Raw genomic sequence first — 15,000 nt, 5'->3', positions numbered from 1 at the left:
AAGATAAAAAAAAAGAAACTACATGAAAAAGAAGGAAAATAAAACCACAAATAAGGTAAAAATAAAATACAAATTAGAGAAAAAAAATGATAAAAATAATAAAAAAGTAATGAAAATAAAAATATAATGAAATAAAACGTAATAGAAAAGCAAAAGAAATAATAGATAAATGAAAGCCATAAAATTAAAAACGAAAAAAAACAGGAACAGAAAGACAGAAAACAAAATAAAATAACAAAAAATCATAAGAAAAATAGTTTAATACAAAAAAAAAACTTAGAAGTAAATAGGTCAAAAGGTGAAGTGAAGTTAGTTGAATTTAGACTGACATGTGGATCCTTAAAAGTGGGGAAAGGCTTTTATCTTTCGCTATAAAGTAATTACTGAGAGACAACATTTAGAGGAAGTTAAGAAAGGAGAGAGAGAGAGAGAGAGAGAGAGAGAGAGAGAGAGAGAGAGAGAGAGAGAGAGAGAGAAAGGATAAATAGTGGTAGTCGTAGTGGCAGTGGTAGTAAATAGTTAAAAAGACGCAGTGGAAGGGTAAATCATTGCAGTAGTTGTTATTGTAGTAGTAGTAGTAGTAGTAGTAGCAGCAGTAGTAGTAGAAGTTGTTGTTATTGTTGTTGTTGTTGTTGTGGTTGTAGTTGTAGTAGTAGTAGTAGTAGTAGTAGTAGTAGTAGTAGTAGTAGTAGTAGTAGTAGTAGTAGTAGTAGTAGTAGTAGTGGAAGCATTCGTAATGAAAAAAAGTATTGATCTTAGTCAGGTAACCCTACACCATAGAGAGAGAGAGAGAGAGAGAGAGAGAGAGAGAGAGAGAGAGAGAGAGAGAGAGAGAGAGAGAGAGAGAGAGAGAGAGAGAGAGAGAGAGAGAGAATGGTTTTGTTGTCATAGGAGGTCACAGATCTGGAAAAGTCAGGTCAGAAGGGTCTATAGAGAACAACAGACCAACAACAATGGAACGGGCCACTCTCTCTCTCTCTCTCTCTCTCTCTCTCTCTCTCTCTCTCTCTCTCTCTCTCTCTCTCTCTCTCTCTCTCTCTCTCTCTCTCTCTCTCTCTCTCTCTCTCTCTCTCTCTCTCTCTCTCTCTCTCTCTCTCTCTCTCTCTCTCTCTCTCTCTCTCTCTCTCTCTCTCTCTCTCTGGTATCGATTGGTTGCTGGTAGAGAGAGAGCTAAGAGAGAGAGAGAGAGAGAGAGAGAGAGAGAGAGAGAGAGAGAGAGAGAGAGAGAGAGAATTAAAGAAGCTAATTTGGGACTGTGGCTTGTAATTAGTCTCTCTCTCTCTCTCTCTCTCTCTCTCTCTCTCTCTCTCTCTCTCTCTCTCTCTCTCTCTCTCTCTCTCTCTCTCTCTCTCTCTCTCTCTCTCTCTCTCTCTCTCTCTCTCTCTCTCTCTCTCTCTCTCTCTCTCTCTCTCTCTCTCTCTCTCTCTCTCTCTCTCTCTCTCTCTCTCTCTCTCTCTCTCTCTCTCTCTCTCTCTCTCTCTCTCTCTCTCTCTCTCTCTCTCTCTCTCTCTCTCTCTCTCTCTCTCTCTCTCTCTCTCTCTCTCTCTCTCTCTCTCTCTCTCTCTCTCTCTCTCTCTCTCTCTCTCTCTCTCTCTCTCTCTCTCTCTCTCTCTCTCTCTCTCTCTCTCTCTCTCTCTCTCTCTCTCTCTCTCTCTCATCACTTCGTTTTACAATTTTCTCTATTTTCTCTCTTCCTCTCTCCCTTCCGTTGTGTTTGTCATTTCTCTTCTCTCTCTCTCTCTCTCTCTCTCTCTCTCTCTCTCTCTCTCTTCCCTCTCCCATCCCTGCTATTACATGCTTCACTGATATCAAACTCTCTCTCTCTCTCTCTCTCTCTCTCTCTCTCTCTCTCTCTCTCTCTCTCTCTCTCTCTCTCTCTCTCTCTCTCTCTCTCTCTCTCTCTCTCTCTCTCTCTCTCTCTCTCTCTCTCTCTCTCTCTTCAATATAATAAGCTCGGTAGTTTAAAGGGACAACATTTCAACATTAAATATTTTTCACTGCATTTCGTAACATTAATCCTTCAATATAATCCCTATCGAAATATAATGAAATATATAATTGGAGTTTCCCAAATAGACAAAGCTTCCAAAGTGCTTCGTTCAAGTCGTTACGTGTTTTTCATTAGTTTTCGTTGATTATAGTGATATTTTTTTATGCTCACTCTTTGTCTGCATGTTATGAAAGGTGCGTGACATGAGAGAGAGAGAGAGAGAGAGAGAGAGAGAGAGAGAGAGAGAGAGAGAGAGAGGAGAGGAGGAAGAAAGAGATTTCCTGTTATTTTGTTTTTGTTTACCTCTGTATTTACAAAGCTAAAAATTTATGATAGTCTTGTTTTTTTTCGCTATTTTTTGTTTTAATTCCTAACAGATAGACAAAACTTTACTAGAAAATATTTTGAAGTGAATAAAAATCTAAAATAATAACAAAAAAATACATATTGAAGTCAAATTATGCTAAGTACTTGTGGGAATTAATAATGACGATTAGAATTTTCCTTTTTGTATGTCGTGTAAGTTTTTTATGCGATAGGGGAAGCTGGACAAGAACAATGAAAATATGGAAAAAAATTAAACTATATCATCATCATCATCAGATCACTTCCTATAAGGTACTTTGGATAATAATGTTACTCTTTCTTCAGTCTTTAAATCAATCATGGATGTCCACAAAGAGAGCTAGAAAATTATGTCTGTCTTTTAAACTATCTATATCCACGAAACACATCATTAGATCACTTCATGTATATTATTATTGTTATTCTTATTTCAGTTTTATATCAATTACGGGTGTTCACTAAAAGACCTAAGGAATTCTGTCAGTCTTTTAAACCATATGTATCAACGAAACACACCATCTGACTGCTACATATAAGACACTTTGACTACTAATGTTGTTACTCTTGGTTCAGTCTTTATATCAGTCATGGATGTCCTTTAAGAGACCTAAAGGATTCTGTCTGTCTTTTTAAACTATCTATATGTAGGAAACCCATCATTAGATCATTTCATATAAGGTACTTTGATTATTAATGTTGTTACTGTTTCTTCAGTCTCTAAATCAGTCACGGATATCCACTAAGAGCGCTCAAAAATTTTGTCTGTCTTTAAAACTGTTTATATCTACACAACAAATCATCAAATCACTTCATATAAGGGTTTTTTTTATTGTTAATGTTGTTAGGCCTACTTTAGACTTTAAATGAATCAAGGACATCCACTAAGAGACCTAAAGGATTCTGTCTGTCTTTTTATGTACGAAACACACTATCAGATCGCTTCATGTAAAGTACTTTTGCTAATAATATTGTTACTCTTTCTCTTCAGTCTATAAATCAGTTAAAAACATTCATTAAAACAACTATGGAATCAATATAATAACTTCACGCGATTGAATGAACGTCTCTCTGGTGTCTGTGGATGATCAAAAAATGCATAAAAACTAGAGGGTATCGAATCATTAGTGTCATTTCACAGGTGAGGGCGGCGCGTGACGGGGCTGAAGGTGCTCAAGTAAGATGAAAGGCATTGATTAGTAATAAGATAAGGTGTTTGCTCCGATCACCTGGCTGTGTTATGAGAGAGAGAGAGAGAGAGAGAGAGAGAGAGAGAGAGAGAGAGAGAGAGAGAGAGAGAGAGAGAGAGAGAGAGAGAGAGAGAGAGAGAGACTAAGAATGATGGCAATATAAAGACAGACATAATAAAAAACTAAAACATGAAAAGAGAGAAAGTGATAAGAAGAGAAGTAAAGAGAAATAAAAATATGAAGGAAAAATGCGAAGAGGAAAAAACAGCAATATATGAGAGAGAGAGAGAGAGAGAGAGAGAGAGAGAGAGAGAGAGAGAGAGAGAGAGAGAGAGAGAGAGAGAGAGAGAGAGAGAGAGAGAGAGAGAGAGAGAGAGAGAGAGAGAGAGAGAGTCAGAGTCAACAGTGTACATTTGTCTCTCTCTTTCTCTTTCTATCTGTTTTTCATTGTTTTCCTCTCTTTGTTTTTTTTTTTTTTCATTTTTTTCTCTTTCTTTGTCCTCTTCTCCTCATTCTTACAGTTCTCATTCTGTTCCTACTTATGTTTGCTTTTTTTTACATTTTTCTTAATTTCTTTTCTCTCCTTTGTTCATTCACTACGTTTCTTCCTCTCTTTCTCTACATTTCTTTTTTTTTTTCGTCATCCATTTCATATTTTTTTCCTTTATTTCTTCTTTCTCCTTTTTTTCATCTGTCTCCTTCTTTCCCTTCTTCTTTACTTACCTATTTTCTCTATCTACCCTTCTTTCTTATTCTTACTACACCTCTTTATTTTTCTTCCTTTTTCTTCCTTTCATAAAAATTCAAAACATTTCCCTCTAAAATAATTACATTGGAGTATTTTGATGACATTTTTTTTTTTCGCTTAATATTGAGGGTGAGTTTTGCTTTTGGCGTTTTAATTGAACATTTTTGCGAAGGGAAAATGCAATTACGTATTATTACCTTGATCCCGATATTTGGAATTAACAGTAATCAAATATTTATGGCGCAGAGAGGGGAGAAAAATCGAGTTAGTTTTTATGGTAATGGAAAACAATAGCGATTAATCATGTATCTCTGTGGCCTTGTGTGTGTGTGTGTGTGTGTGTGTGTGTGTGTGTGTGTGTGTGTGTGAACACAACACACACACACACACACACACACACACACACAACACACACACACACACACACACACACACACACACACACACACACACACACACACACACACACACACACACACATACAGACTAGCATCTCACACATGTTTAAGTCAGGCTGAAGGTTGGGGGTGGGTGGAGGCGTGGGTGGAGGGGGGGTGGGTGTGTGGGCGGTGTTGACAGCAGCACCACCAGGATAGCGAGATACGACCGTTCAGCTTTAACACGTGCACCACCACCACCACCACCACCACCACCACCACCACCACTGGCTGGCTCTCTCACCTTGTCGCCTCCTTCACCTGCATGTTACCTGAGAGCTCCTTCCCATATACCTGCTTGTCCGATACCTGTCACCTCCCCTCTCTCTCTCTCTCTCTCTCTCTCTCTCTCTCTCTCTCTCTCTCTCTCTCTCTCTCTCTCTCTCTCTCTCTCTCTCTCTCTCTCTCTCTCTCTCTCTCTCTCTCTCTCTCTCTCTCTCTCTCTCTCTCTCTCTCTCTCTCTCTCTCTCTCTCTCTCTCTCTCTCATCGCCTCGTCACTCTACCTGAGTTTTTGTCTCACCTGTCTCGTCTGTTCCTCCTTTCCTCGTATCCTTTCCCACCTGTCACTTTTACTCCTCTCTCCTGCCTCACCTTCCTCTAAACTCGCCCTCTTTTACCTCCCTCTCCCTCTATATATTTCCTAAATCTCCCTCACTGACCCTCTCTCTCTAAATCTCCATCCCTCTCGCTTCCTTACTCTCCCTCTTCCTGTTTCTTTCCCTCTCTTCCTTCCTTTCCTTTCTCATCATCCCGACCCTCACCTCACCTCACCTGCCGTGGCCTAATTTTACCTGTCGTTAATAACATGGCGTGCTGAGGTGCTGGCTGGATACCTGTCCCCAACACACACACACACACACACACACACACACACACACACACACACACACACACACACACACACACACACACACACACACACACACACACATACAAACACGCACACGCACATGCACGCAATTTATGGTGAAGCTGTGGGTGAATGGTGAGAGTGTAAGGCCCTCCGCTCGGAAACATCCACATTACCTCTGCCTTGTGCACGTGTTGGTGGAGGAGGAGGAGGAGGAGGAGGAGGAGGAGGAGGAGGAGGAGGAGGAGGAGGAGGAGGAGGAGGAGGAGGAGGAGGAGGAGCTAGAGCTAGAGGCTGAAGCGGAAGAGGAGGAGGAGGAAGAGGAGGAGAAGGTGGAGGAGTAAGAAGAAGAGGAGGAGGAGGAGGAGGAGGAGGAGGAGGAGGAGGGGCGCAATACTGAAAGGCTTGAAAGGAGGAAGGACGGAAGGGGAGAAGGAGGCCACCAGAGAGAGAGAGAGAGAGAGAGAGAGAGAGAGAGAGAGAGAGAGAGAGAGAGAGAGAGACGCAAGGTATCACAAACTTTTTAGAAAAATATTTGATTGGTAATCCCCAGCAAATATTTTTTTTCGAAACTGAGGTGAAATTGAACTGACGCGTGCTTTGTTTGTTTATTTATTTATTTATTCATTTATTCATTCACTTATTCAATCACTAGTTTATTTATGTGTCTATTAATCTATCTATCGATCTATCCATCTATCTATCTCTTTTACTATCTATCTATCTATCTATTTAATTATCTATGTTTAATCGTCCATCTTTCTCTTTATTTATGTATCTTCATTTACCCGTCATCATTTATTCACATATTTCTTCTCTCTTTATATGTTTTAATCATTTCACCTATTTCCCTTTTCCATTCCTATTTATTACACGAATGACTAAAAAATACGTACCTATTCATTCACTAACATATCTATCCTCACTCAAATTTCTTTATTTATCTACGTTCATCATTTTTCATATATATAAGTTTCATTTCTCCGTTTCACTCTCTATGTTTACTTCTATCTCTGCTTCTATATCCGTCAACATTCCTCTCTCTGTCTGGCCTTCCTTGGTGTCCATTCATTCAGCTCTCTTGTGTGGCGTTTCTCTTCCCCTCTGCCGCATGAGTAAGTGGAAGGAGAGGAGGAAGCAACATCGTAAGGGTCACCAGAGCTCTTTCCCTTTAAAGAATCGCACACCACGCACCAAGGAAGCAGTGTGCAGTGTTTATTCTCAGCTTTATTTCACTGACTTATCCTCTTCATTTAACTCTGGATATCTTAACTTAACTTCCTAACATATACTGATTAACGTAGCTTTACAATACCGGACATTTATCGAGGAAGGAGTGTTAATTCTCAGCTTTATTTCACTGATTTATCCTCTTCATTTATCTTACCTAACCTAATATATACTGACTAACGGAGCTTTACAATACCAGACATGAATCGAGGAAGCAGTGTTAATTCTCAGCTTTATTTCACTGACTCATCCTTTTCATTTAGCACTGTGGATATCTTACCTGATCTATCCTAACATGTACTGATTAAACTAACTAACCTGGCTTTACAACAACAAATAATCGTGCACTAGAGAAGTACTGTTTGTTTTTAGGTTTATTTCACTGACTTGTCCTCTCCATTTACCACACTAGATATCTTACCTAACTTACCCTAACTTATAATGGCTAGGCAGACTAACTTGGCATTACAGTTCTGAGGATATTTATGCATTAAGGAAGCGCTATATATCCTGAGCTTTATCTAAGTGATTTATTCTCTCCACTTGATGTTCTGTGGAAACTTTACTTAACATACACTAATATGAATTGACTAACGTAGATTTACAATACTGAACACAATAATTAATCGAGGAAGCAGTGTATATCCTGACCTTTATTTAATTGATTTTTTCTCTTCATTTAACACTGTGGAAATCTTACCCATCCGATCTTAGCATGTACTAACTAAACTAACTTAACATTACAGTACTAAATATAATCGTGCACTAAGAAAGCATTGTCTGTTCTAAGCTTTCAGTGATTCATCTTCTCCATTTGATATTCTGTGGAAATCTTACCTAACCTGACCTAATATAAACTGACTAACGTACCTATACAATACTGAACATGTGATGCATTAAGGAAGCACTTTTTAGTTTGACCTTTTGTCTATTCTTTTTTATAATTTGCATTTAGAGTCATGTGGAAATTTGACTTAATCTAACCCTTTACATTATCTGACTCACGTAACTTAATACAAAACTTAATCTCAAACCAAGGAATCACAGTTTACTCTAAGCTTTATCTCAATGACTCTCTTGTACCCTTTGCACTTGCCTCCCACCAGAGACTTCAACTTTAAGCCATCTTTACTGCCATTACTTCAAAATTCCCAACTATACATATGATTCAAGACCTTTTCCTCTGTTTTTTTTTTTTTTTTGGCTAATTCTTTCGGCACTGTAAGGAATCTGGTGACTGAGTGTTTTTTTTTTTTTCTTTTTATCTTTTTGTCGCCCTTGGCCAGTGTTTCCCTCTTACATGAACAACAAAACCAAGAAAACATTGATCTGTGTATCTTTTTTCCCATCTCGATTTTACGCCTTTTAGAAAATTACTCAACTTATTTTTACTTGAAGAAATACACATTAACCAGAGTAGAAGAATTATTTATCATATTACGTCAGGTTTAAGTTTGCTAAGGTTAGGTTAGGTTAGGTTAGGTCTTTTTATGGAAGAGGAGAAAGTTGACCGAGGGGAACAACAAATAAGAAAAGGCCCACATAATAATAGGTGTGGTTTTGTTAGATTATGTAAAGTAATGTAGGGGTAATTAACTCTTATTATGTTTTAAAGCCTTCGAGAATTAAGTTAGGTATGGCTAGGTTAGGTTAGTTTAGGTTAAGTTAGGTTAAGTTAAGTCTGATTTGGCTAGTTTAGGTTAGGTTAGGTTAGTTTAGGTTAAGTTAGGTTAAGTTAAGTCTGATTTGGCTAGTTTAGGTTAGGTTAGGTTAGGTTAAATTAAGTCTGATTTGGTTAGGTTAAGTTAGGTTAGATTAGGTTAAGTCTTATTTGGTTAGGTTAGGTTAGGTTGGATCTGGTTTGGTTAGGTTAAGAAATGTAAGGTTAGGTTAGGTTAGGTTAGGTTAAGTTAAGTCTGATTTGGTTAGGTTAAGCTAGGTTAGATTAGTTTAAGTCTTATTTGGTTAGGTTAGGTTAGGTTGGATCTGGTTTGGTTAGGTTAAGAAATATAAGGTAAAACAATTAACTGTTATTATATTTAAAGATTTTAGGAATGAAGTTATGAGAGGTTAGGTTTGGTTAGGTTAGGAAAGTAAGGTAAGAATAATTCACTCTTATGTTTAAAGCTTTCAAGAATGAAGTTAGATGTGTTAAAGTTAGGTTAGGTTAGTAAGATTAGATTGTTCAGTTTTGGTTTGGTAAGGTTCGGTGAAGTAAGGTAAAGTCAACTAACTCCTCTTCTCTGTAAAGCTTTAGAAAATATCAATATAAATTTCTCATCTTAATGATTTCTTACACTTCAGATGTCTAATACTTCTTGGTACAGCCAATGGAACACACGAATATGACCTTTAATATTCTCTGCCTTAAGGATGAAACTTCACTAAAAAATCTTATTCACAACATTCTATAACCCTAAGCAAACACTATCACATTATTACACCAACAACATGACACTTTAACCTTTATTCCTCGGTGCATAAGAGCTGGTTCTGTATATCGATAATGAATGGCCTATAATATAACCTTTACTCTCCTTTATCACAAGGGTCACGTCTCGGCATCGTTAGCATGACACTTTAACCTTTACTCTTCCATGCCCTAAGGGTCATCACCGTATCTTTTTTCCGCACCGGAGCCACGCCAGACATTCCCTTCAGCGATGCACCTTTAACGCTCCCCAGCCTGACTTGTTCTTATTAATGTAGCGTCACAATATATTAAATTTTCCAGATGGTGCACGTAACTCTGGTCTTTATGTATTTTTAGGGAAGAACCACGACCTGAATGTGTGTTTTTATCTCTCTCTCTCTCTCTCTCTCTCTCTCTCTCTCTCTCTCTCTCTCTCTCTCTCTCTCTCTCTCTCTCTCTCTCTCTCTCTCTCTCTCTCTCTCTCTCTCTCTCTCTCTCTCTCTCTCTCTCTCTCTCTCTCTCTATTTGGTATTCATTTCATCAGTCACTTATTCTGCCAATCAGTCAATCAGTCTTCCATTCAGTCTATCCTTGATTCATTCAGTTTGCGAGTCAGTCAGAGCCCCAATCAGCCAGTTAGTCAGTTTATAGTTTATTCATGGCATCAGTCAGTTTTTAGTCTGTCAATTAGTTTAGTTCATAATTCACTCATATCAATCAGTTAACCAGTCAGTCAGTGTGTCAGTTTATCAGTTAGTCAGTTAGTCAATCAGTTTAGTCCATAAATCAGTCATCATATCAGTCAGTCAACCAGTCATCCAGTCAGTCAAAGTTTCCATCTCTGTGGCTTCAGGTCTCCTAACAGTCAGCACACCTGTCTGGCCAGCACGTCAGCCGCTCATTAACACCAGGTGAGACGCACCCACCTGCCTCAGCCTTCCCTTTCAGCGCCATGTAACCGCTTCACGCACACTGCACTCCACAAGATACATGCCGCTGCCGCTGGAGTGTGTTAAATTTACAATATTGCACCGCGATTTTACTGTTGGGAAAGCATGTGTAGGAAGCTCTGAAGATATTTATTTTAGTTTACCTCGACTGGTGGGAACAGAAAACGTGGAAGTCTTAAGGTCAGTGGTTTAAAGATTAATAGAGCCACATTATACTTTCTCCTCTTCCGGTCTTGAAATATCAGTGTGTGTTGGTTCTCTTTCAAAACGTCACCGGGAGTTTCAAGTCGTTTTGGTTACTCTGTCATCAAACAACACATAAAATTCACTCTGATGTTAATTCTAAGATCTAAAGTTGTTTGTAAGGGACACATTAGGTTGACATAGGGATTAAATAGCAAGTCTTGAGGATAACTAGAAAATGTCATGTTAACTTAGAGAAAAAAGAGCGAAAATAATATGATTCTGATTTACTTGAATGAAAATAAGTTGTCTGGACGAAAAATAAATATAAGAAGATGTCAAGTGGCGAGGCTCCAGAATGACTGAAGTGTGTTTGTTTTAACTTGTACATAAATTATAATAGTTCTTTTGTTGATTACTCTGTCATTAAACAACACAAAAATCCCTCTGATGTTCACTCTAAGATCTAAATTTGTTTGTAAGGGACACATTAGGTTGACGGGGATTAAATAGCAAGTCTTGAGGATGACTAGAAAATGTCATGTTAACTTAGAGAAAAAGAGCGAAAATAACATGATTCTGATTTACTTGAATGAAAATAAAGGTCTCTGGTGGTAAAACGAAAAAAAAAAAAAGAAAATGTCAAGTGGCGAGGCTCCAGAATGACTGAGGTGTGTTGTTTTAACTTGCACATAAATAACAATGGCTCTTTTTTGTCATTTTCTTTCAGTAGGAGGATTAAATTGTGTACAGCTGGGAAGAAAGGCACGTGTACATTAGAAAAATACTTATGATTGAGAGGAATTGGAGTGCACTGTTAACTCATCAAAAAGAAATGAATTAATAGATAAATCCTCACAAGTAAAGGATGTAAAAACTTTGCTGTTAAGAAGTTTGGTGTAAAATAAAGTGGATACGTTCAATTGAGACATGAATATATTATGCTGGCTTGTAGAGAATAATTAACTGGATATATTGAAAAAAAAGTGCAGTTATGAGTGATTAAAACGAAGATGCAAATAAATCGATATGAAGAAAAAATATGTAAGAAAGATAAATAAGAAAAGATAAATAAGGATGTAAATAAAACAAAGTAACAAATAAGTGAATGATAAAGATCTAGAGAATGACATTAATATAATATGAATAACCTTTAAAGTAGAAAAGGAAGAAGAAGAAAAGAAAAAAAAAACAACAACAACAACAACAAGATGAAGGAAAGAAGAAAAAAGAGAAAAAAAAGAAAGGGAAGAAAAAAACGAGAAAACCGAAATAGAGAGAAAATAACCTCCCATATCTGCAAAAAAGGTAAAAAAAAAGTCTTTACAAAAAAAATAGAAAAAAAGTAGCTAGACATGACGAGAGAGGGACGAGAAAGGACGAAGGGGAGACGAGAGAGAGAGAGAGAGAGAGAGAGAGAGAGAGAGAGAGAGAGAGAGAGAAGAAAAGGACAAGAGAAGGACGAGAGAGGAACGAGAAAGAGTAGAGAGATTGACGAGAGAAGGACGAGAGAGCGACGACAGAAGGACGAGAGAGGGACGACAGAAGGACGAGAGAGGGACGACAGAAGGACGAGAGAGGGACGACAGAAGGACGAGAGTGGGACGAGAAAAGAAGGAAAGAAAGACGAGAGATGGACGAAAGAAAGACGAGAGAAGGACGACAGAAAGACGAGAGGGACGAAAAAAAAGACGAGGAAGGAACGAGAAAATGACGAGAAAAGTACGAGAGAAAAACGACAGAAGGACGAGAGAGAGACGAGATTATGACGAGAGAAGGACGAAAGAGGGACGAGAGAGGGACGAAAAGGACGATAGAAGAATGAAAGAAGGACAAGACAGGGACGAGAGAGAGGGACGATAGGAGAACGACAGAAGGACGAGAAAGAGACGAAAGAAAGACGAGAAGGACGAGAGAGAGACAAGAAGGGCTTAAATATGTCGTGTTAACCCAGCAAGCCCTTCTGGATCTGAGAGGATGCCGCGGTTGGACTTAGTAGGTCAGTGGTGGTGGTGGTGGTGGTGGTGGTGCGGAAGCTGACACCTTTTGCCCCGCACGTTATGTAAGGCTTTGTTGGGAAGACCGCGGCAGCATCGTAATGTTGTGTGTGTGAGGGAGGAAGGAAGAGAGGCGCCGATACCACCACCACCATCACCACCGCCACCACCATCACCATCGCCATCACCGCCATCATCACCACGCCTCATCGCCCGGAAGTATCACCACAAACACTACACTTTTTTTTTTTCCTCTCTCTCTTTCTCTCTTTTTTTTCCAGGTGACTTTATGACTCGTGTTTTTTATTCTTCTTTCCGTTTCGCATTTTGCATTTTAATTTCCTTTCCTTTTTTTAATTTCTGTAATCTTTTCTCATTTGTAAGTTCATTATCTTGATATCTCTTGTGTCATTTCTTTTCCTCTCTCATAAATTATTTTCTCTATATTTTCTTCATTTTCATACACTTCTCCTTTCCTTTCTTTCTGTATTACTTTCATCTTCCTTATCTTATACATAGTTCTCTTTTCTTTTCGTATCTTTCCGTATCTTATCCTTCACTTTCCTATCACAAAAGGTTTAAGAATACCCGACTAGACTCCTTTCACACCTGGGGGTCATTATCGAGGCTTCTGTGACACCTGTACTCCCACGGGACTCATTATTGCATCACCGGTAAACCCACTCACCACCACGCGTCACAGTTCACCCGTCACCTACAAGTGTTTCGGCGCCGAGGGGGTGCTGGATGGGTGGGTGAGGGAGTGTTGGGGGTGGGTGAGTCTTGGATGGGTTGGTGAGGATGGGAACTTGTAAAACACACATTCACTCCTTCACCCAGGCGTTTGGTGCGTAAACTCATGAATATCTGAATATTTTATCTCCTCCTGGTTTGTATGGGCTCCTCTTTGCTCTGGGTTGTTTATGGAGTGTAGAGAGTGCTGTAGTGTTTCCATTATCTCAATTCAATACATAAATCTGGTGTTCAGTGTATGTACCATTGATTTTTCTTATATTTCACGTGTTTATTGTTGAGTAAGGAGTAAATACAAGTCCTTACTATTGCATTCACTCATTTTCTTGCTCACTCATTGCTTCCGAATCACAAATTTCCTTTTATTTCTCATGGATTTACTTTTTTCATAATGAGTAAGGAGGAACAAGTCAAGCTTTAGTAAACACGTATTCACCACCACTCATTTATTCAGTGCATAAAACTCCTTTCCTCACACTTTACCTCTCTTCCTGTTCCTCGGGGCATTGAGTTACGGGTAGTAAGTCTCTGCTCCCATTAGCACACTCACGCATTCACCGTCACCCATGTGCTTGAGACGTGAAACCCATGAATCCCCTTATATTTACGACTCATGGGTTAATTCCCTGCGCGGCACTGAATACTGATGCACTGGTAGCGATATTAGGACGGGAAGTGACAGTTACTTGACAGAGAGGGACGGGAAGAGACGGGAGAACTTCGCAGGACCTACAGATATATTCTTCAGCTCGTTGCCACACACCCTCCCGCTCTGACCGCACCAGCACACTGTCCTCGAGGCTCTGTGTGCCCTCCTCCCGCCGCCTCCCGCCCTCCCGCCCCCTCACTCCTTCCCTCTCTCCTCTCTCTCTCTCTCTCTCTCTCCTATACTTCCCACTGCTTTCCTCTCACCCTGTCTCCTCGTTCTCATCCTCTTTCTCGTTCTCATATCCTCGGTGGAATCTCTCATTCTCTCTCTCTCTCTCTCTCTCTCTCTCTCTCTCTCTCTCTCTCTCTCTCTCTCTCCCCAGTCCAATTCTGAATAACACTTGATTGTAATCCGAAGAAGTGGTTTCGAAAGTTACTTATGGTTGAGCAGGAGGAGGAAGAGGAGGAGGAGCAGGAGAAGGAGAAGTAGGAGGAGGAGAGGAAAGCGAAAGGGTACTAGAGTAAGAATATGAATAAGGCTAATAATAACAATAGTAATGATAACAATAAGTCGTAATGAGGAGGAGGAAGAGAGACAGAAGAGGGAAAATAAAACTAGATAAAGTATTCAGATTTATCAAGATTTTTAATGCAAGAGGGAAAACAGGACAAGAGCAAAAAAATACCAAAATAATAAAAAAAACCACACTCAGTCGCCAGTCCCCTTACAGACTACATAGATACCAACCAAAATTACTAACTCAAAACATTCTAAAACAACCACAAAATTAATTCTCTACGTTAAACCTTCACTCAGTCTATCGCTACCTCATGTTACGTTACTCCATGTACGTAAACACTCCAAAAACTGAGTAAATAAATCTGTGGTATGTTTCACGAGTTATGGCCATTATTTATGAAGCCCATTATATCTAGAAAGTGGAGATTTAGTGAAGCCATTACGCCCACACCCCCAGATTTAGTTGACCCGTCGGCTTAGACTAGGGTGTGGAGTGGCGCAGTGTTAATAGTGCCACACAACACACGCTCGCTCTCCTAAACCTTCAACCCTTCAGTACCATGACGCGTTTTCTTATTCATTCTGCTTAATCCGATTTTATACAGCTTTAGATACTTATGTTGGGATTAAAATATTGAAGACTTTGGCCATTAATCTTCTGACTTCCATAGACCTTTCCTAACCTAACCTAACCTAACCTAAAAAATGTATTCTAGTATTGAAGGTGTTAATATCCAATGCTAGACAA

General features: G+C 39.1%; 1 protein-coding gene across 4 annotated transcripts in view; it reads right to left on the bottom strand.

Moving 5' to 3' along the window:
• The window catches only part of LOC123507415 (protein SSUH2 homolog), a 264,828-nt gene that overhangs the window by 177,529 nt on the left and 72,299 nt on the right, over positions 1-15,000 (bottom strand). The window contains exon 1 of one of the 4 annotated variants that reach the window (XM_045260245.1): positions 13,818-13,866. The exons of the other annotated variants lie outside the window; for them this stretch is intronic. The gene's annotated coding sequence lies outside the window, so the exon portion shown is untranslated. Of the gene's footprint in view, positions 1-13,817; positions 13,867-15,000 lie in introns of those variants that run through there. 4 annotated transcript variants of the gene reach the window in all.

The sequence above is a fragment of the Portunus trituberculatus genome, chromosome 22, assembly GCF_017591435.1.
Source record: "Portunus trituberculatus isolate SZX2019 chromosome 22, ASM1759143v1, whole genome shotgun sequence".
NCBI lineage: Eukaryota > Metazoa > Arthropoda > Malacostraca > Decapoda > Portunidae > Portunus > Portunus trituberculatus.
The sequence above is the reverse complement of the archived record's forward strand: the minus strand, read 5'-3'. Positions and strand labels throughout refer to the sequence as shown.